The sequence below is a fragment of the Ochlerotatus camptorhynchus genome, unplaced genomic scaffold (assembly GCF_037179485.1).
Source record: "Ochlerotatus camptorhynchus isolate MF236.1 unplaced genomic scaffold, CSIRO-AGI_Acam_v1.1 ptg000253l, whole genome shotgun sequence".
Classification (NCBI taxonomy): domain Eukaryota; kingdom Metazoa; phylum Arthropoda; class Insecta; order Diptera; family Culicidae; genus Ochlerotatus; species Ochlerotatus camptorhynchus.
This window is the reverse complement of record NW_027040743.1, coordinates 654-23,315: the sequence shown is the minus strand read 5'-3', so window position 1 is coordinate 23,315 and position 22,662 is coordinate 654. Positions and strand designations below refer to the sequence as shown.

The window sequence follows — 22,662 nt, the reverse complement described above, 5'->3', positions numbered from 1 at the left end:
ATGTGGTCACACAAGTGCGAACTGAAAGCCGAAGCCGGGAGAACTCTCCGTCAGAGTAGGCTGTATCCACCACCAGGGATAACCGAGTAGAACGTGACGCTGGGAGATAAATGGCTCACAAATTGGAGAGACGATCAGCGAACTGGAAGCGCCAATTAGCTGAGGTAAAGTGAGGTGCGTAATGCACGGCCCCCTCCGAAGTAATACGACAAGTGGTTCCGGGGGAAAAGGGCAAGGCGTCTAAGGAGGTTTTAGTGCGGTAAGAATCCCACACACCGTGGCACCGCGACTGTGCGCCCAGTCGTCAAGCGGTGGCACGATGGCCTTTTTGAAGGTTTCCTCCTTGCCAAAAAAAAAAAAAAAAAAAAAAAAAAAAAAAAAAAAAAAAAAAAAAAAAAACACACACACACACACACACACACACACACACACACACACACACACAGACACACACACACACACACACACACACACTGACATGTTCCGATCTCGTCGAGCTGAGTCGAATGGTATATGACACTCGGCCCTCCGGGCCTCGGATCGATAGTCGGTTTTTCAAGTGATATCTATACCCTTCTTTGTAAGAAGGGTAAAAAGGTATTACTAAGCTTGATGCGGTGAGTTTGACTCCTGTTTGATTCCAATCAACGAATGGATTGAAAATTTCCTCGTCTTCCTTGGGCATGGAGTATCATTGTGTTTACCAAACATTATTCATATTCATGCATTGGTTGGCATAGAAAGCTCTCAATTATTCACTGTGGAAGTGCACCTAGAGCACTAAGCTGAGAGCCGGTAAAACGCTTACGCATCAGAAGCGTAACTAGCCTAGAAGAAGAATTTAAGTCTGGTAGCTTTGAAGATTTAGTTAGAATCCTTTTGGAATATGCTTCGGATTTTTTTGAATTACAGGTATACCTCGATATAACGTAACAGTCACTTTTGAATTCCATCGCTTATTTTTTTTAAACGATCATTCAAACAAGCAAAGTAATAACACCATCGAACAGATGAGATGACTCCCCATCTTTTGGTAATATTAATTTGTACGATTCAATTGTTATTAGGGAGATATTGACGATGGAATTCAAAAGTGACAGTTACGTTTTATCGAGGTAAACCTGTATTCTCAAAGTTCCCATGGATTTTTGTAAATTTTGAGCGTTAGCGTTGTTACGGTATACTTCGTAGATTAGATACTAGTGTAACTCACTACTCTTTTGAATTTCTCATTCAGACTGCATTCAGGAATAATGCTGGAGAGTAAACATTGATTCCAATCTAAACAAGAATACCAAAAGCATACTTTCGGTATTCCCGGCCATGCCCATCTTTACCGTAACTAGGAATAAGGAAGGAAATATTGATGTAGTACTTACTTAACGAGAGGCCACCGACTTCGCGACATCCGCATAAGTTAAGTTAAGTTTTCTTTATTATGGAGGCTTTCAGTCTTAGGCTGGTTCGCCTCCGGAAATCCTCATAAGTGCTACGAAGTTAAATAATTGGGTAGGGTATTAGATCAGGATTAGCCTCAAGCTGGCGATAAGACCAAAAACATAAGTGGTTATGTGTTGCTCATTTATCTCCCGACAGCCGAATATCGAAAGAATGTATTCATTTATTTAGTATTTGTACCTTTTAAGTTCATCAAGTTTTCTTATAGTTTCTGCAGTTAATAGTTAATTTTAAATATGCGAAAACATCGCAGTAAGCCGCGCATGAAACCTGACGAGCTTATTTTTGCTACGTATTTTTTCTTCCGCAGATTTTGAATTTTTTGCATTAAACACCATTTGTTTGTGCTGTAATTGAGTTTTAAGTGTTCACGAGATTGTGCTATAGTGAATTGCCTCCCGAAAGTCCTGTTTCACACTTTCAGCGTGTAGTTCTATCGAGAGTCTCGTCACCGTTGGTTAGCTTGAACCCGGTCCGGTTGGCGAATTAGCCCGGGAAAGTGCTGATAATGTGTCCGTCGTGAGGTTTGGTGGTGATTTGCTTGCAAAAGTGCTCGACTGCTGGTCTCTCGCCGGTGTCGTCCCAGGCTGGACGGGCGATAGCTGGTGGCCGCGAACGGTTCCTGGGGAAAACACTAGACGTGAACCTCCTCCCAGATGACTATGACAATGCAAGAAAATTTGTTTTCGTTAAAGGATATATGCTGACAAAGGTAATTGCTATTAGATATTTTTGAAAACAGTGACACATAGCGGACATGAAGATCCAGTGGAGGTGTCGGGCAAAGGTGTTGTATTCTAGACAAATGGTAAGTTGCAAATTCGCTGTTGTCGTCGTCGTAGGCCCCGTCGTATTCGCCGTTGTAGTCGCCGTCATTGTTGCCGTAGTCAGTACCATTATTTTATTTAAAATTAACCATCAACATCTGAATCTATATGAAGTATCGCGTATCTCTGTTGTTCTGCGAACATTTAATCATATTTTGTCGTAGAGTGTTGTGGTTTTTAGAAGCTCGCTGACCCTGGAGGGATCGTTTTTGCTTAATCCTAAGCTCTCCCACAACAGAATAAACCACCAGCGTTGGGTTCTGAGAACATAAAGCGCATTTAATAACAAAAAGTTGAATTGTTGAAACCATTGTGATACCAATGCTTTAACCACTCGTCTATCATTGCTCCATTTGTGACATTTCATAGCAGTTTTTCAGAAGTCCAGAAAAGTTAATGATCACCGTAAAGCAGGTCAGTTTTGGTGAGATCATTCCATTTTTATCTACAAATTAGGAATTTTAGGAACATTGGAGACAATTATACTATATTACATAGACCATTCATTGTATCACATATGATTTTTACATGTACTCTTACACAACTCGGAACGTTTGGTACGGTATGTTCACGCACCCTTCTAACCCCTGTAGATTCACGAAATGCCTCGCTGTCCAAATATATTTATCTTTGCGGCAAATGCGTTTCGATGTTTGTCATATCTCAGATATGCCGCAAACTTCAATTTTGACAAGAAAAATGATTAAGCGTTATCTAACCAATTTTATTCGATTAAATTAGATTAGATTAGATAAGATAATGGTTAATTTTAGATATGTGAATAGTACTGTCAACGACAAGGATAATGACGGCAGCTGCAAATTCAACATTAAATGAGCATTTCTTGCAAAATCACAAAGAATTTAATAGGCCTAGACAGAAAATAAATAAATTTAGTTGTGTTTTGATGTGACGTACAAAACACGCCGTGACGTTCGATTTCTCATAAAAAATTAATGTTTGATTTCGTCAATTCACTTCTGTATGAAGGTAGAGGTGCAGAGGTGCAGAGACTTTCGCACCCACTCTTCGCGAAGAGGCGATTAGTAAATCGCTCATTGTGACTCTGCCAAAGCTAAATTTGCAGGTTTTATGTATCAAACACAAACATTACAATCTTTTCTTGTTACTTACACATACAAAATATCATCATAATATCTTATTATTCTATCATTTAATAAAACAGTTTTTTAGCCAAAATGAATAGAAGACACCCTGCGTAAATGTATCATTAAAAAAGCGTTGCCAGATGTATTGCCTCTAGCAATGAATTAAAGTATATTAAAACAAGCAATTGTGAAGTTTGACTCATTAACATGGATGAGTGGAAGTATTGAATGGTGAATAGATATCAGAATCTGAATAAATAAATAAAAAAAAAAATGACTATTGTAGGCATTTTAGCAATTAAAAAAGTAACAAGTTGTATCCAAGATGATACGACCGTAGATTTGACGTAGGACTACGTGCTCAGTATCAATATTTAGCGACTGTGCTAGGGAAACACAACTGTGCAACAATTGGACATTTGTGTAATTTTCAATAGTGACTTAATGAACATTGATAAAGTGTTCATTTAGTAGATTCGTAGACAAATTTCCAATCGATTGACTTGTTTAGAATTATAATCCATTATCTATTATCAGAGTTATAGGTGGTCAAAACCTGACCCTTATTCGTAACGCGGTCGATTTTGTTTTTTGAAATTGCATCCCCAATATTTTGCCAAAAGACGTAATCTTACGTCAACAATTACAGAAGATTGAATTCAACTCTAACAGGAGAGATGGCAGCAGTGCCACAAACTGTATTGCTCTAAGAATTGAATTTATTGAATTATTTTAGCCTAATCCGAACCTATCGAACCACCCCGAAAGTCCCTACATAGAAATTCCAAGAAAGCACGTCGACTTACTTTGCTTAACAGCATTGGTTTTAACATTATTTTCAATATAACAATGTGTATATAAGACATTGAACAGCGTGAGTTACTCAGAGTTACTCAAAACTAACTTCGGTTTTACTCATGATCGAATGCTGTCTTGCCCCCAGCCCCATTCGCACCCTTAATTCAAATAATTATGCAACTTACACAAAACAAACTATAGAGCAAGAAAAACTACAGGCCTTCAACAATGTTCCCCACCGGTTCCATCTCTTTCCAGTCACTGGTAGACCGTTGATTTTCACAGCACGATAGGCTAGGTTTCTGGCCTGCTTCAAAGGGCATTATAAAACCCTAAAATATAGGACTTTTATCATCCTATGAACATAAAACACCAACATTTCGCACCCTTTCTGCGTCATCCTCAATCCGATTCATCCTTGCGATTTCAAACCAAAACATTCAAGGTGTCAGAAATACCGGGTTGCCGGGATGGATATTTTACAAACAATCGCAACTTGCTCTATGACCGGCACAATCGGGACACCTGTTGCACGCTTGCGGAACACTGACAAAAAAGATGACCCAAGATTGGTGTGCAGAGTGACCTACCCCTTGGGCAGACAGCATCAATATATTTCAATATATTACCAAAATTTTGATTTATTCACGCCAAATTCTTCATCCTGTTCAGAAAACAGTCATCTCTCATGCTCACCGCTTGTGGAAGCTATTCTCATGAAAATGATAACCGATCTGTGGGAAGCTCATGGGTAACACATAGGTACTGTGCATTGACTACTATAACGATAACCGAACTTGGCAAGTTAATATAGGAGAACTACATCTTCGTAATAAATGGACTGAGACCTGATTCATTCTAGTAGTATTTTCGGAAGTAATTGTTTTTAAGGGTGACACAGTAGTATCAACCGGTGGAAACTAACGATTTTAAATTGGCTCAATACTTGACTAGCCTAGACTCACTACTTGACTAGCACAATGTTTGTTTTGATTTGCTATGAAAGTTTGACAGATAAAATGAGGGGTTTGTGGATTTTCCTATGTCTCGAGGGGTGCATCAATTAGCTTGGGACCGAAGATAGTACCAGAGCTGAGCCAAAAAGTTCGGGACCTACTAGTCTTAGAGTTATCTCTATGGTAGCATCACCCCTTGTCCCTTCTTCCTCTCGTTTTGAAGGCTTCTCTGCCGGTTGACGAGAAGATGTAACTGGTCAAACTGCTAGTTCGATGGAGTGACAGCTTGAAGAGCAGGAACGAAGAAACGAAGTGTCAGAGGAGGGAAAAGAAACGCGATGGATTCTGAAAATTGAAAATTAATTATTCGACGAGAAGTTAAAATTCGAGTAAAACAACGAGAATGGCTAATTTGTTAATATAAATTAAACTAAATTTGTTTTTGCGAGGACTACTTACCCACGTTCGGGTTGTTGTAGGAGAAAGAATGCTAGGTTCGTACAAGAAGAATCCTGTTTTGTAAGTAAAGGGTGATACGGTCAAAATTTGGTCAAGGGAAAACGCGTGTAAATCGGTGAAATCGTTTATTTAAAAAATCAAATTAAATTTCTTTTTCACGTTCAATTAGTATAAAATTCAGGAAAAATATTCAGTTAGGCTTCCGCTTTTCCAAATCCGAATTGCCGGGCCTTACGCTTGACCCCTGCCATCAGATTTTGTACACCTTCTTCGCCGCAGAAAGCCAGTTTGCCTTGAACTGCTGCTCGCCCTTAGCAGTTTTTTTGGTCTTCTTTAGGTTCCGCTTGACAATAGCCCAGTATTTCTCAATTGGGCGGAGCTCTGGCGTGTTGGGAGGGTTCTTGTCCTTGGGAACCACCTGCACGTTGTTGGCGGCGTACCACTCCATGGCCTTTTTACCGTAATGGCAAGATGCCAAATCCGGCCAAAACAGTACGGAACAACCGTGTTTCTTCAGGAAAGGCAGCAGACGTTTATTCAAACACTCTTTCACGTAAATTTCTTGGTTGACAGTCCCGGAAGCTATGAAAATGCTGCTTTTCAAGCCACAGGTACAGATGGCTTGCCAAACCAGATATTTCTTTGCGAACTTTGACAGTTTCATGTGCTTGAAAACATCTGCTACCTTTCCCCTTCCTTTTGCCGTATAAAACTCCTGTCCCGGAGGCTGCTTGTAGTCGGCTTTGACGTAGGTTTCGTCGTCCATTACCACGCAGTCAAACTTCGTCAGCATCGTCGTGTACAGCCTCCGGGATCGCGCTTTGGCCGTCGTATTTTGTTTATCATCGCGATTTGGAGTCACTACCTTCTTGTAAGTCGATAGTCCGGCTCGTTTTTTGGCTCGATGCACGGTTGTAGACGATACACCCAGCTTATTTGCGGCATCTCGGAGAGAGAGGTTAGGGTTTCGCTTGAAACTACCGGCAACTCTCTTTGTCGTCTCAGCGACTTCCGGTTTTCGATTTCCCCCCGATTCAGACTTCCTGGCTGTCGACAAACGTTCCCCAAACACTTTAATTACATTTGTAACGGTTGATTTGGCAACTTTTAGCGATTTTGCTAACTTTGCGTGCGAGTAGCTCGGATTTTCGCGATGCGCGAGCAAAATTTTGATACGCTGCTCTTCTTGCTTGGACGGCATTTTGACAACTGAAGAGTGAATTCCAAAATCAAAATAGGAGCAACATTCTACACACACACACCTTCAAAATGAGGGGTGTTCAGGTTTTTTAAATGCAAAATTGAAAGAAATACGTCAAGTTGATATTGACCAAATTTTGACCGTATCACCCTTTAGCCAGAAAAGCCTTCCCGAAACATAATTTTTATATTCTAAATAAGACAGCCTTAAGGTTTTCAAGAGAGATAAACTGAAGGACGATATCGGTTATTACTACTTTCTCCCCAACACATTACGTAGAACTTTGTCCATTCAGTTTTGAACCTTAACCATTCATCAATTCATGTGGCATTACATTACTCTTATGATCCGGGAGCACTAGGAGCAAATCCATTTACTTCGAGGAAATACCATCAGTCTATTCGTTACAGCACGTAAATTATATGAAATGAAGGCCCATTCTTGGATCAATAGACAAAAATGCAACACTAAACTAGTCATTGAACTACGAAACAAAATCAAAACAAAGAAATAGAGTACTGTTGTTATTCTGGCAACAGAGCATGCTGTGATGAAAGAATATATTTAAATATATCGGGATCTATTTTGATATATTGACCGAGCAAATAATAAGTTCACGAAGATGTCTAGCCCCTTGACCTCCAACGATTATCGTAACAAATATATAATGAAAATATTATTATTAAAAGAATAAATTGGAACGGACTCACCAAATCGATCCATGAGCGATGTCGATCTTCGTACTCAAAGGCTGGTTGGCTAGGCACGAAAATCGGTCCAATAATGTTGAATACAAGCGAACCAAAATCCTGTATGGCCAATCAGTCGAACATGTGAGATGAGTGAGAGTGATGCCAGTAAAAATGGTCAAAGAAGATGACCTTTGGTTGAATGGATTCAGGCTGCTTATCAGAGAATCTGACCCTTCTTCTTCTTATTCTTCTTCTTCGCATTTCAAGCTTATTGCATGTCGCATATAAGCTTATTGCGTGCTCTCAACTTAGTGTTCTAGATGCACTTCCACAGTTATTAATTGAGAGCTTTCGATGCCTGTACCATTTTTGCATTGGTATAATTGTGTGGCAAGTCCAATCATACTTCTATGCCTAGGGAAGTCGAGAAATTTTCCAACCCGAAAAATTCCTAGACCGGACCGGGAATCGAACCCAGCCACCTCCAGCATGGTCTTGCTTTGTAGCTGCGCCTTTACCGACTGAGCTAAGAGAGGCCCCAATCTAACCCATTCGTAAAAAATACAAAGAGTCAGAAACAACAATCAATAAGGCTGGATGTTGGTGCTAGGTCCCGAGAAACCGACCGAACCGATCGGTGATGATGATCGACGATTAATACTGCTACTTTTGAAATTACGTCCAAACTGGAAGTTTACGCCAGCTCTCAACTTAGTGTGCTTAGTGTGCTCACTTCCACATACATATATTCAATGACAGCTTTCTATCCTAGTTCCAATTTTCGCATTACTATTAATGTTGTGAGGAAAGTACAATGACAAGTTATGCCCAAACATGATCCAACCCGAAACATACTTAGAACAAGCCGAAATTCGAACACAGCCGCCTCCAGCGTTGTCTTGCTTTATACCTGCGCCATTAGCGACTGAGCTAATGGAGGCCGCTTTACCAATCCATAGAACTTAAGCCTTGTAATTTAAAAGCTTTTAAAACACCATCAGCAAAAAGAACTTTAAGACTCCTGGGACTTTGTTAAAACTATCACAGCTCCAGCAAACAATCCTTATGAACTATTAAGTTATGAAAACTTTCAAAATCTGCTTGGTTTCAAAACATTGATGATAACGAGATCTTTCAGAATTTCTGAAAGCAACTCCTATAAATTTTTGTTCTCTGACTAATTCTAAAATATCCAGATGCACTGGAGTTCTGGAATTTTATCTCCAGTATCTTCTACAACTATTAGAAATTAAAAAAAAAACAATACTTCTTTCTAGTAGCCGCAGTAACTTCAGAATTTCAAGAGCTTATTGGTCCCCAGCAACACTAAGATTCCAAAAATACTACTTTTATCAGGAACTTCTCAATATCCAACTATAAATTGGGAAACTTAATCGACCTGTTGGATTTTTTTTTTATGCAATAGAAATCTTATAAGGAACTTTTGGAGATTCAGTAATTCTTAAGACTATTCACAAATTTCTTGCGCTGGAAAGAAAATAAAAACTGCAGTATTTTTAGAAACTTTTCACACTTCTGTGAACTTTAATACATTGTTATGCCATACAACTAGACAACTAGAAGAACTGTCAAGCTCCAGGAAAATTAAGTGATGCAAGACCTATATATTTATATTACATTTTTACCTCCTGCACCTCCATTTCCTGCGCCAATTGAGCGCAAATAATCAAATGATGATAGCTTTCAGGAAATTGTCGCTTTATTGGAAGCTGATACTGACTGAACCTACACTGAAAAAAATCGACATATACCGTTTATTGGATCCATTTTATAACATAGCAATGTCATCAGATTTATTCATTCTATGTGATGATAGATAGATTCCATTGGATTATCACTTAAAAACTATGACTGCGATATGGACTGATTCCTATCGTAATTTCACATACTTAGTACTTGTTAATACTTTGCTTCGAACGTGGTTAGCGATAGGTAAGAAGTATATGAAAATCGTCTGATATATTTCATATTTCAATATACCTGTTTTCATGATGAATATTGCTCACTAAAAGATATATCTTATAAGATAATTATGTTTATTTTATTCGAGTTGCTTTTAACGATTTATGACGTTTGTTGATATGTCGCGTGTAAACAGACATGTAGAAACTAGTGGACAGTCATTTAACTTTGCAGTATAGAAAAACATGTATATCTCATTGTAATAACTTCCTTTGATTTTTGACGTTTAAAGATTGTAAACAGATCTATCCCAATCATTATATATTCATATAGATTTGCCTTCTAAGAAATCCAACAGCAAACATTTGTTTTGTCATGGATTTCTGGAATGAATATCGCTCCCAATTAAATACATCTTACATGATTGTTCTGCATAAATTATTGAAACAATTTTCAACGCTGTTATCGTACACTCAATTAAATGATTAGTCGAACTAAATATAGCTAACAACAATGATACTGTATTGAATAATCCTTGTTTGTTATTGTTCCATAAGATAAGGGGTTCCGGAAAAGAATGTATTGAAATTGAAAAAATGATTCTACTGCAATATTTACTTTGCTAAGATTCTAATTGTAAGCCTTCTACACACACTTAGAAATTATTGCCGACTTCGGTAATTTTTACCGAAATCTGAACAGCTGAACTTTGAAACTAAATCTCTACTAAAATGACAAGATTTGATCATTTAAACAAGGTTGAATATGTTTTGAAACTATTTTCAATTTCAATTGCCTTTAAAATGAAGGTCAAAGTTTTACCGAATGTTCAATTGTTCTGATTTCGGTAAAACTTACCGAACACTTAAACAAAATCTTAGTGTGCACGTCTAATTCAGATTCCAGCACTAGTACTCAAACTTCATGAACCATATAATATAATGTAGTCGTTGTTTTATTGCACACAGGAGCATTAAGAAAGATTTGATTTTACGACACCACCGAAACGGAGCACACATTTGTCAGTGCTATTTTTCTTCACTCTAGCAAAACGAGCATAACGTTGCACTACATTCCATGTCGGGAGAGCTGTTCTTACTTCATGCTAATTGAACGAGCTCAATCTTGAAGTCAGCCGTGGCCCAGTGGAATCGAGCGCAGACACCGAAAGCATCACACCTCGACAGTTCGTGATCGAATCCTAAATCAGCTACAATAAAAAAAGACACAACTGTGAAAGCTCCCACTGCCTGATGTCTATTTTTCGATTTATTTTTAGAAATCGATTAAATATATGTGTCAAAAGAAGAAGTAAATGTCATGTGATTTTCACATAAATTTTACTTCGATTTATTTATGACACATGTATTATATTGTGGTGAAAAGTAAAACTTATGCTTATGGGTTTCAAATCCATTTCAGTTAATTATTATAATTTGACCGATTTTCATTAATCATATGACGATCATATAAAAGTTACCAAATTATCAGCATTGCAAATGTATCAGATATTTATATAGAATTTACCTGACACATTTTCAATCATATCATTTTCATTGGATTATCTTATAGTGCCAATTTATTAGACTTCCACATAACAGGAATATGTCATATTGGTTCAGTGTACATGAAGATTCCAGGGTTAGTATAGGGTAAGAATTCGTCTTGGTTAACGGTTTGATAAATCATTTAGTGAAAATGAACAAACAATTTGTCTTGACCGTGAATTTGTAAACTGACTTTAAAACCTTCACTCACTTCGTTTAAAATATGCTGCAAGCCTTGACTAGTTCCATTAGAAAACCATTCCATATACCACAAAATTTGAATCGCTTTGATGAATTCCTATCTCCCGAAAAAAAAATCCCTTCGTCTGGAGATAAACTTACTTGAACCGACCAACCGAAGTAAATTCCAATCCGCATTCCTCACGACCAACGACAACGATGACAATGTAAGTTCCAATGATACGTATAGCCAATACTATCGTCTTGCTGGATGGGTAGGAATTCTTCCGTTTTTTTTTTTTTTGGTTCCCATCCAAAATCCTTCAGATGTACTTTTACTGGTCCCGATGTCCATTCTTGGAACCATTGATCGTCGCTGTGTAGCTTTGCTTGATTCGTGCTTCTTTTTTCTCTTGTTAGGGGCTGTTCATAAACTACGTAGACATTGTGGGGGGGAGGTTTGGAATTATCCACGGCCCATACAAATTATAAAAAAATGTATGGACAATTGTCTACACAGGTGGAGGGGGGGGTAAGAATCCCAATAAACTGTCTACGTAGTTAATGAACAGCCCCTAAGCCGCAATCATCCAACAACAGTTTGTCGTTTTTGCTTGCTTTCCGTTTTTTTCTTTTTGATTTTGAACGACCATGTAAACATGCTAGAAAACTGTTCTTCTAGGATGATGGGACGAAGGAGCTACAAAAAAATACCCTCTGTACAGACGTGCGTATGGTCACAACTTTGATGCTGAGGTTTTGCATCTGGCATTCTGCTACTTCTGAGATTTTTTCCACAAAGCGACTAGGTTGATCATTGCGATTTGCCCCCTGGAAGACAAACGAACGTTGGTGGTTGAATTTGTCTTCTGCATAGACTGTCACCGTTTTTCCTCCATCCACACTGTGGGTAGGTATGTAGGTATCCAACCAGCAATGATGGTTGTGGCTTGGAGGTGAACCCGATATTATGGGGTATGAGTGTGGAAAGTTTTTTTCAGTGGCGTGTATGAACTGAGGGTCGAATTAGTGGTAGACTTTTCAGTACTAATTCAGGGAGGCTATGCCATTTTGCCATCTGTCGGTCTTGTCTACCCAAGTAACACAAATTCATAAAATTGTGTTCAGTAAACAGCTACACAACCAAAACTAGTCATATAAAGGTTTTATAAACTATTCTAGAATATGTGTTGTTTGGGTAGTCAGGTCCGGTCGAGGGAATATTTCGGATTGGAAATTTTCTCGACTTCCCTGGGCATACGGTATCATTGTGCTTGCCACACAATATACAAATTCATGAAATGTCTCAATGAAATAGTCTTCATTGAAATAGCAAAGTTAAATTGAGATCTATATTGATCATCATTACATGACGTTGTATATTCAAAATATTCTGGAGTTCACTGGTGCTCAAGAATCATAAAATCGCGAAATTGGCAGGTTTTATATATCAAGCCTTTCTTGTACCTTTCAACATCTTCTTGTAACTTTCAAGAGCAAAATATCATTATTCCATCTGATTCGTTCATAGTTCTGAATCACATTTTTATAGCGAAGTGAGTTGAAGCAACCTTGCTTGAACGATTATTTCTCAACAATCCTCAATTCTCTAAAACATTTCATAGTATCTCACTTTTATTTTTGTGCAATACATTGTTTATTGTAATACAGGATTCTGATCATTTCAATGTTGCATTTTCATTAACAAGATTTTACCATTTTTGACACGTATACAGCATTTCCAACAACTGCTCCTAGAAGTTAATATAAAGTATGAAAAAATCGAAAAATTGACAAGCGCATTACCAAGTACAATCTTTAGGACATTTATCGATAGAATAGTTGCATATTTCACAATGCAAAGTAAGTAAAAGTAATTGGCTAAATGAACTAAGCTTAAGCTCGGCCCTTCATCACCCAACCCCATTGCCTGACCAATCTAAGGACACGCCTCTGACCAATGTAGCCAAATTTTTTCGTCCGTTCAATATGTATGCTGTTCACTAGCTTGCAGAGACCATGTCCTCCGACATGTTCTTCTCAACGGCATCAACCCAAAATGACAGCACGATGTATGTATCTCCTTGCGTTCTCGTCTGCGGTGTGTGAGCTGCCTTCATTTGCTCGTGCAGATGTGTTGTACGTTACACCCATCAGTGAGCATTTGTGATTAGGAGGAATTGCTCTGATGATGACATTTTGATATCATCATTCCGAATTCGTCCGATAAGAACCAGGCCAATGTGCCTAGTCAAGCCTACAGAGCTCTGCTACTAGCATCATCATCAACATCATCGGGCAGCTTATGTTCTTTCATGTCAAGCAATAGCCACAAATGGGACTGCAAAAAAAGTCGAACGATTGTACTTTTATGTATAACAGGAATGAGGGATGGAAGAAAACTCGTTCTGCCGGCCATGATTTCGGTGATTAGTTTTTTTCTCGAGCATTGGCTGAAACGACGAAAGTGATTCTTTGGCATTTGAGCCCATTGTCCGTGTCCGCAGAAGGAGATTGACGGGGCTGATTCGGATTTTTCCCATCCGACCGAAAAATCCATTTCTAGGATGGACCAAGCTAATTAATTTCCAGCTATCTACATTTCGGGTATCCTTCGTGGCTTTGTCCGGATCAACAATACGCTTTTGAAATCCATCAAAGACAATGATATCGTTGAAAATTAAATCCAATTCTCGTTTTTTCTCTATTCAGGGAAATTTCCAACTTTATTGCGCAATACATTCCGTCCGATTTGTTTTCAAACCACATCCTAAAAACCGACGTAATAATCAGATAAAGTTTCCCAAAAGGCATAATCACACATGTCACAAATGTGTGTCCACTTTTGGTCCCCCCTGGCAATGGGTTTGTAGCTGCTGTCCCATGCCGTTATCTCTTCCCAAGAAACAAGCAAAATGTGAGGAAAAATCTCGTTTTCTGGGAACAAAATTGACATTTATTAGTATTTTTCTTCCAGCGTCCTTTGAGTGGTTTATTCTCATCCTTGTCTCGTGTCTTTGGGGCTCTGATTCGAGCTTGAACTTGGCTAGAAATGATGATGAACGCCTTGCTGCAACAGCACCAGCAGCAGAAGCAACAAACCGAAACGGCAAATCCTGGGATTCAGGGGGAAGCGAATTTGATTGCCCTTCGGGGCAGAAATAGGGTCAAATGTATGAGCAAAGGGTATGAGTGAAAAATCTGGTGCCAGATGTGCTGCCGAATGATTTCGTTTTCTTTGTACCTTAGTTTTCCTTTGATGAGGGTGCGAAGACATCTCAGTTTCGGTAGAGGCAGCTGTGGGGTATTCTTCAAGTTACTGTTGTGATTACGATGATGTGCATCGTTTCGGCAGATGAGAAAATGTGCTCATTGTATGGATTGCTATGAATTCTTCGTAAGCATCGTATTTGTATCAAATTGTGTTTCTTATCTTAACTCCGGGGATGTCCTTAATCACGTGTATAGTTTAGGGGGAGGAGGGATGGCAAGTGTGTAAACGACAAATTGTGAAATCGGATGAGGATCTACAGTCGTTCAAAACATGTCTGAGAGGCTTCTGGACAACCTCTAATGTTTTTTTCATTGCTTTCACAATGTTCCGGAAAACACCAATAGAAGTGAATTAATATATGTTTAAATTGCTTTTTTGTTAAGTATAAATCCATTCATATTGATCATATTTATTAAAAAAAATGTACAAACTCAATAAAATTGTAGATATGGTAATAATCAATCAATTCCAAAAATTAGGGTAGAGAGCTACTTCAGCACAAGCGCATATTTCCGTCATATCGAAAAGAAAAATTACATATATCAATGATCTCGACGTTAACGAATCAATCATAAGTTTGGTACGATAGTATAGCTCAACAGCTTTAAAACAGTTACTATAAGAACACATTAATTTAAATACATTCATAATTCCCAAAAAACTACAAGGGACAGCCCTATGGGGTTGTACGCAATGGTGACGTAGGACTACGTGGAATAAATCTTATTTGTCAACTGCAGCAGGAGCTTGTATTTTGTGTAGGAATTGGAATTTGAGCGGGGTTCTCTCTGTTTATACCCTTTAGTATGACGCGCTTGACACAGATGGCCCACAATGACTCACGAAGAGCTACTGATTCCGATCAATAGCGGTGCGGCTTCTTCCTCCTTCTATGGATGCTCATGTCGGCTGCAGCTCACTGCTTGCAGGCAGCCTTTTGTTGTGTACTCAAGAACAGCCCCACTCACCACGCGATGATTGAATTAGGATTGCACGATCTTGGATCGATGTTTGGAAGATGGGGATGGATAACAGAAAATTTTGATTGATTAATCATTAATGATTCAAAACTAAGCAAAACAGGTAAAAAATTATTACCGAACTGCATTGACACACACATTCACAGTGAGCAAGTGTGACGTTCATTCCTTCTGTTTTTGTTTGCTCGTTGCTCTGCGTGCATTTTACTCAAAGAAAAAATTTTAGCCGGTGATTTAATTAAATATTATATATGAAATTATTTCCAACGTACCAACGAGTACCAACGTAAACAAGCGTATTAAAAAAAATCAAAAGATCGATCTACCAAAGATCGATTCTTTGATTCCGATTTTATCAGGAGATCGATTCTAGAGCCAAATATAAGATCGATCCATCAATATCGATCTTTCTCTGAAGATCGCCCAATCCTAGATTGAATAAACATCGTTTGGTAAGACCGGATGGAATTTAACTTTGAAATCTGATTATCATAGAAACAGTTGCTATTCCATTCTGGCAAATTATACAGCTCTTGAATTGTCTTTTCCAGTTCCTCTCTATTCTCTGCGATGCTATACCAGTAGTCTACAGTCATATTATCAAATATCCACATGTTCTGGCCTATAGTATCTCACCGGGTGTGCCCCCAGTATCACAACTGAAGGATCCTGATCCATTTGGTAATAGATTTAGGTTCACCACTCGCATTAGCACCAACGACGGGCTTAAAGAGTAACTTTATCTGGCTATATTATATGATTGTCATACCTTCTGAGGGACTTTCTTGACCTTTTCGTGAATACTGTAGCTTGAGTACAAACAGTAATTTATCGAGATACTCTAATGTTCTGGCCCTTATCAGAATGTCATCCGTATACACTAGAACAATAGGGAATTTAAGTGTGCCAGATTGAAGAAGTTTGAATACTCCATCCAACTCGTCCTCAACTGTTATCAGAACTTCTTCCATATATGGCTAAAGAGGACATCCTTGCTTAGCATCTTTAGTTCGATTTTTGGAGCTGTCTTTCGACCTTTCCAAAGAACCTGTTGCTTCTCCAAATTGAGACAACTTTTTATTCTATTCACCAGCTCAGTCGAAACTTCTTTATTCCTAAGAATATCTGGGGAGTGCTGTAAGACTGATGTTGTCGAATGCCTTTTCAATATCTAATGTCATTACAATAAAATAATTTCCCGCATTCCATTTTTCTTCCAAAATACGACGCACTGCGAATATGTGGTTCATCGTAGAGCGTTGACTCAGAAAACCAGCTTGGTGTGATCGAATAGGTTCAGTATTCACGATCAAATGGCCTAGAACCTAGCTAGCATAAACTTTGTAACCCGTGCTAGCTAATACAATGTTACTGAAATCCTTTGCTTTTTTACTTTGGAAATTGGTATCACTAGAGTTTTTCGCCACCCTTCAGGAATGCTATTATCCACCCACACCCTTTAAAGAAGTATTTTGAAATCTTACAGCGTCGTTTCATTCGTGTATTTTATAGACTACCCGGTATACCAGGATTTGGGCTGCACCAGGACCAGATTTTGTGCATAACTTCTGGTATAAAAAGTTCACCTCAATCCATGGGCGGATGGCGGAATGCTTTAATATGGTACTAGAAAACCAACATTGGGGCCTCCCTTAGCTCAGTCGGTAAAGGCGCAGCTACAAAGCAAGGCCATGCTGGAGGTGGCTTGGTTCGACTCCCGGTCCGGTCTAGGAATTTTTCGGGTTGGAAAATTTCTCGACTTCCCTGGGCATAGAAGTATAATTGGACTTGCCACACAATTATACCAATGCAAACATGGTACAGGCATCGAAAGCTCTCAATTAATAACTCTGGAAGTGCATCTAGAACACCAAGTTGAGAGCACGCAATAAGCTAATATGCGATATGCGAAGAAGAAGAAGAAGAAGAAGAAGAAGAAGACGAAGAAGAAGAAAGAAGAAAACCACCAACAGCTACCAGAGTTCATTACCAGAGTTCATTACCAGAGTGGTAACCTATCTTCTGCCCTACGACCAAAACACGGCTAATCCAGCCAAGTACAGGCCAATAACATGTCTCTCGAGCCTGTACAAAATGCTCTCATCAGTAATAAATCGGAAGATACAGAACCATTGCAATGTAAACAACGTTATGACCGAAGAACATAAGGGCTGCCAGCAAAACACTCAAGGCTGCAAAGATTAGGTCATCATCGATGCAGTTGTTGTCGGTCAGGCGAGCCAGAAAAAGAGAAACCTGAGCATGGCGTACACCGACTACAAGAAGGCATACGACTCAGTACCGCATCTCTCCACGTTACTGACGGAGCAGTGATGTTACGGTCCAGAACTCTCAGCATAAGAAGGGGGATTTTCCAAGGAGATACCTTTAGTCCACTATGGTTCTGCCTTGCGATGAACCCTCTCAGAAGAGCACTCAATCAATGCAACTATGGCTACCATTTAAAAAGTGGAGTAAGAAGCACAAATGTTACCCACACCTTCTACATGGATGACTTGAGGCTGTTTGCGGAAACAGAGGAGAAGCTTCACCGTCTCTTGCAGCTTGTAACGGTGTTCAGTAATAACATCCGTCGGGGTCAAGTAGTGGATACTGGCAGTTTCCGCATCAACGAACAGGAGAAGATGCGGAATATGATTGAAGGTGAAACCTACAAGTACCTGGGGTTCCTGCAACTGAAAGGGATTCGCCATACAACGATCAAGAAGGAGCTACAGGAAAAGTTCTTGTATCGAATCAATCGTGTTCTGAGGTCGTTTCTGTCGGCCGGCAACAAGATAAAGGCGATAAACACGTTTTCCGTGCCCCTGTTGACCTACAGCTTTGGGGTGATCAAGTTGACCAAAACAGACTTGGAGGCAATAGAACGAGCAGTACGAGTGGCGTTCACTAAGCATCGCACAAGTCGGCCGTCGAGAGAGTCACCTTGCCACGTAAGTCACGAATGACCCAAGAGTGTTAAAGTGAATATAATAAAAAAAAAACCCTTCCACGTAATGAAGGAAGAAGAGGCATCACTGATATCCAAGCGCTATGTATTTCCCAGATAGTTTCGTAGAAAGCCAGAATCGTCACGAAGTATACCGTGCTGTTTGTGAGGCAGACCATGGGTTCAACAGAAACAAGCGCATGTCGACAAAGTGGCGTCGAATACGTGGCTGGTGCGAGGTGAACTGTTCTCAGAGACTGAAGGTTTCATGGTATTGCTACGAAGAACTAACGTAGGTACATATTGCACGAAGAAGTAGAAGACCGGTGTAGAAAGTGCAATGCAGTAGGGGAGACGATCGAACATGTTTTTGCTGGTTGCCAAGCGTTGGCAGAAGTAGCGTATCTCCGTGGTCACAACGATGTCGCTAAGATTGTGCACCAACAACTTGCACTGAAGCACAACTTGGTGAACCAGGACGTACCCTACTACAAATACCTGCCAGACCCGGCGAGATCATTACGGATGTCCACATTCGTTCCAATCGCCCTGACATTGTGGTTTACGACAAAAGGATGAAGCGGGTAACTCTCATCGATATCGCTGTACCGTTAAATCGCAATGTTCAGTCAACGTACTCGACCAAGATACTGAAGTACCACGATTTGGCGGAGGAGTTGAAGCATATGTGACATCTGGAGGATGTGCGTATAGTTCCGGTAGAAATCTCGGCGACCGAAATTGTTCCCCGTACCCTTATACGTTCCCTTGAAGAGTTGGAACTACGAAGAGAACTGAACAGCATTCAGAAAGCAGTGATTCTTGGAACCTGTAGTATTGTCCGGCGGTTCCTTAATCATCATAACTGATCCGACTGAATAAAACAAATTACCCAAGTAACATTGCAAGTTTTAAGAAGGTTTTAAAGTATGCTACAAGTCTAAATTATGGTCTACAGAACCCTTATAAAACCAAAATTGTTACTTGGGTAGGATGTAAGTCAACTGACGAATGAGATCCTCAAAGCCTAACCAAAGCCTTGGCATAAAGGCAGTCCGGGAAGGTGAAATTTTCCAGATTTTTTTGCTTAGAAGTGCCAAAACTCTATAATAATAATACTAATAATAATAATAATAATAATAATAATAATAATAATAATAATAATAATAATAATAATAATAATAATAATAATAATAATAATAATAATAATAATAATAATAATAATAATAATAATAATAATAATAATAATAATAATAATAATAATAATAATAATAATAATAATAATAATAATAATAAATAGTAAAAATAAAGAAAATAATAATAATAATAATAATAATAATAATAATAATAAAACTGTCCTTTAAGGACAGTCAACTGTACTGCCCAATTTTCATCATGCAGCGTGGCTTTTAATTGTCCCAAACTGACCTAAATAACTGACGTAATATTTCCTAAAATTCATCAACCTTGCTATCAATGATTAACACATTCTGTGACACAGCGGTGGTGCGGCGATAACCTACCCTTCCTTCGTATCAGTAACTTAATGCACATGCACATACCAGCATTATCACACACAATTAGGCTGCCAACCGAGTTCCGAGTTCAATAACAGCGGTGGGAGGGCTCGAGAGGACATCAGCCTCACCGATGTTTGTCCGGAGCAAAGAGAGCGCGAAAATACGCAAATCGCTTCCATATTTACCTTTCATCATCGGTGAGCGTAGGATCAGCATCATCATCATCATGCATCATCCCGCGCCGTGTCTGGGTGTGTTTCATCGCTCAACATCACGTGTTGGGAAATTATTATGATTATCCTCGCAAATCGGCATGACCTCAGCAGCAATTGATGCGTCGTCCTTTACATCACTCAGCAGGATCAATCCACGCTCGATCGAGTTGATGATGTAATCGTTTGCGGAAAATCATGTGCAGAGAACTTAACCATTGACCTAATGCGTGGCTTCATCTAGACAGTCGTCGGCAATAGGCAAATAACATAGCTCAGTGTTGGCAAACACCAAGGGTGTAATCAATCAATAACGCTGGGGCGCATTTTATTACGCGCAAATCCCGCCAAATTCAATAAAAATGATGATGTTACAAATCCTTTTGATGAATACTGAGTTGTGCCAAACTGATGGCGGCAGTTACTGGTGGTGGTGATGGTGGTGGTGCTGATGGTGGGCTTCATCATTTCCCACACAACGCTCCCATGAACCAACCGGAATAGGAAAAGCAGATCACTGAGCATAACCAGAGTCACGCTGTTGTGATGCTGTGTGGTACTGAACCGACCGGATACGATGGCAACGACGACGGTGCAAGGATATTCTGTTCCCTCGTCTGTCGCCGTTCTGCACGGTTCAGAGCTTCCGTAAGTACATCGTATCGTATGGAAGTGAGGGTGAAAATAAACTGCAAAATAAATAAAATCCATCGCTCCCATGGAGCTGATGGAACCGTACTAAATGATGACGTGGCTGATCCTTCCTTTTTGAAAGCGTCGGAGAACTCAACAATAGTAGCAAATGATCCCTCCAACAAACAGCATTGGAAGCACCGAGCGATGTAAATAGTGTTAGCCTTCGGCACTAATTACGTTTGGCTGCCTTCCTTGCTTCCCCATTTCGATTGATTCAGCATCAAACATTCATCCATCAGCCATCGAGATAGACGGGGCAACCGTTCCATGAAATGGTGTTAATCTTTTTGAATCAATAATGAATGAAGCCGGATTTGTTCGCTTGCAAGGGAAATGTAAGCTTCGGCTCCCCTAAGTGCTTGGCAGACGCAAATTAATGTTGACTTTAGTTTTAGTGAAATGCTTTGAACTAGCGTTAAACCTTTAAAGCCAACATCCTTTGGATGATGAATCTAACGGTTATTCCGATGCGCTTTCTCGCAATGCTATTTCAGAAATCGGTTTTCAATGGATAAGTTGCAATGGTTGATCGTTGCCGCGGTTAATTTGAACGATTTTTGTTTTTGCAGATTGACGGAAAAAAAACCTACCTATCATTTTTTTCACCTGTGCTGGAATATTTCAAATTCAAAATGAGCGGCGTTAATTTGCAAAATGATTCGTTCAAACTAACGGGGATCAATGGTATCCCAGCGTGGGTATGTTTGAGTTTGTTATTTGTGTGTGGTGGTTCAGAAACCACGTGGCAACTTTAGGGGGAGAGAGGGGTGTTATTTGACAAGTGTCAGTGGTCTATATAAATATCCAAACATTTGTATGAACGATTGTCCACGCAGGGAAGAAGTTTGTCATAAATTTCTTAAAACCGGTCTATGTAGTTTATGAATAGCCCTAAACGAATTAAGAAAACTGTTGTCTAAAACACAAGCACGAAATGATGTTTTTTGGCAACCAACAAATTCTTCTCCCATTCAATATTGTTGGTGACCATTTTTTTTTTCCTTGTTCGGGTCATAATTACTGCGACCAATACATTGATGATTTGTGATATGTATGCGTCCTTTGTTTAGTGCCTTTCGTAGTACCGTTAAACGGGGTAACATTGATAGTTTTTTTAATGTACACTCCCGATCATAAGTTTAAAGGGTGTCCACGATGAAATTGCCACACTATGAAATTGCTCTAACTTTTTAACCGTTGGGTAGAATTAATGAAAATTTGCGTGAATTTAATTCATAGTGCATTATTTACATCCTGCAAGTTTTAAAGTCCTGTGATCAAAACTCGCGGAAATGGAGTCGAAAGAACAGCTCGTGCGTGATAAAATCTTGCGCATTCATCACGAGAACAAGGATCTCTCGCATCGTTCCATCGCTAAAACGTTGGGAATCGCGAATTCCACGGTGTCGCGAGTGATTAAGCGGTTCGAGGAACGGTTGACCACCGATCGGAAGCCCAGAAGTGAAGGAAAAAGTATTCCGTACAACACCAAAAATCACAACCGTGTAGTTGGGGCCTTCAACCGAAATCCGAACGCCTCCGTTAGGGATGTGGCTAAGAAGCTGCACCTAAGCCGAAGTTTTGTCCAGAAGGCCAAAACTAAGGCTGGGCTTCGAACGTTCAAGGTACAAAAGGCCCCTAATCGCGACGAGAAGCAGAACAAGTCCGCCAAAACCCGTGCCAGGAAGTTGTACCTCAACATGCTGACGAAAGTTGAATGCTGCATCATGGACGACGAAACATATGTGAAGGCCGACTTCAAACAGATCCCCGGCAACCTGTTTTTCACGGCCAAGGATAAGTTCAGCGTTCCGGAGCATGTCCGCACTCAGAAGATGTCCAAATTTGCGAAGAAATTCCTGGTTTGGCAAGCCATCTGC

The 22,662-nt window shown here is 39.5% G+C and overlaps 1 pseudogene; it reads left to right on the top strand.

Annotated features, from left to right (window-relative positions):
* The first annotated feature begins 7,536 nt into the window (after positions 1-7,536).
* Positions 7,537-19,223, top strand: LOC135704976 (uncharacterized; annotated as a pseudogene).
* The last annotated feature ends 3,439 nt before the right edge of the window (positions 19,224-22,662 follow it).